Source organism: Arachis ipaensis, chromosome B06, assembly GCF_000816755.2.
Source record: "Arachis ipaensis cultivar K30076 chromosome B06, Araip1.1, whole genome shotgun sequence".
Taxonomy (NCBI): Eukaryota; Viridiplantae; Streptophyta; class Magnoliopsida; order Fabales; family Fabaceae; genus Arachis; species Arachis ipaensis.
In genome coordinates this window covers 3608314-3610157 of record NC_029790.2, presented here as the reverse complement: position 1 = coordinate 3610157, position 1844 = coordinate 3608314, and positions in this window count along the sequence as shown.

Below are 1844 nucleotides of genomic sequence, written 5' to 3'. Positions count from 1 at the left end.
GTATATGAATTTAAAGCAAGTTTTCATTATTTAACATATGAGGAAACGAAAACGAATCCATGAATAACTAATTTCTTATTACATTATTGGAAGGATGAAGACAATGTCTTTAATTAGGCGTGTCTCTATATAGACTATAGTTTTATTAAATTGAATACATATAAAAGGCATTAATATTCTCAACATTTCAAGAGATAGCACTTTTACTAAGAAATTCTGTATAATCCAAATCAGATTATACAGATTCTTACATTAGAAAAAACTAAATGTTCATTCCTTTCTTTTCTTTTTTACATATATATCATCTTGTCACAATTTATTCATTACATTCAAGTAACACAAATATATATGGGAAAAAGAAAAAGAAAAAGAAAAAGGAAAAGAAAAAGTCCCAGTACCAGCACAAATATAAACATAAAACATTATACAGTAAAGTGAGCTGGACATAATGATCATATGATTAAAAAGTTACAAATGGGCTCAAGTTTTTTTTCGGAATTTATATATAAAAATAATAATTAAAAATTATTAAATAGTTTATTATATTTAATAAAATTATTTAATATAACGTACGTCTATATTATGTATTTATTATTTTTATATAAAAATATTTTTATGTGACTAGTAATTTAAATAATTTGTTCCTGTAATTTTTGAAATGAACTTTACAGCGGTGAATGGTGATGAACGGAGTGGGAGTAATGATACATGGGACGGTGCAAAAAGCGATGGAAGTGGGCCCAACAACTCAGCAAGTCTGTTTGCAACTGTCCATAGATCATGTCGGGTGTGCTTGCTTGTGTGATATCGCATCCACTCAACGCTTTGGTGTTCCCCGTCGCTACGATTGGATCCTTCCATTGACCGATTGAATCTGATGGTTGTTACAAGTTCCCGCGGCGATAAGTGAAGACGTGCAGTGTATAACTGCCAACTAGACAGACAACGTGGTATCCCGTTTCGGACAATCCTCGATCACCGTTGACAACTTTTTCTGATTTTACTTTCTACCTTTTTATTTTATTTTCGAATGTATTTCTATTTGAGTAATAATTTAGAGAAACTACGTTTGGTAGGTAGAGGAAAGCCGAAGAGACCATTTTAGTAGATAGAAATTGAGAGACATAAATTAAATTAAATTTTTATATTATATTTGATATGAAATATATTAGATTAAATTATGTGTTAGCATCATATTTAAGAATTTAATTTTAATGTATTGATAATTGTGTAATTATATTTTTTTTGGATAATTATTTACATAATAAATTATTTTACACATACAATATATCAACCTGATCAACTCGAACCTTAAGACCACGGCGACCATCCAGCTTATGGAAGGGTAGTCCAACCAGCCAAGGTGACACTCCCAAGAGATGATTGCCGATTTAATAGAAGCAAACCATTCGTGAGCGTAGGCGAAGACACAAACCGAATAATCCAAGAATTGCGTCACCGGATATAGTTTATAGCAAGCAGAGTCGCTACCAACAAACGCTACTAGTTAGAACACATCGATAAAGTGATTTTTTAAATTACTTCCCATAGAGAATATAGATCAAGAACTCCGAACCACGATCGCAGAAGGAGTAGGAACCGTAACAGATCTTAAAAATTTGATCCCGTCGAAATGACCGCAGCCAGAAAAACTTCAAACGGCTTACCGAGAGATCTAAACGGTCCACCAAAAAGATCCAATTCATTTTTACATGATAATTAATAACTGTTAAATGATAATTTACTCAAATTTATCAAATTATTTAATAATTATTAACTATCAAATTCACATAAAAATAATTGCATGTAAATTTTCACCTATATCCAAAATATAACTTAACAAA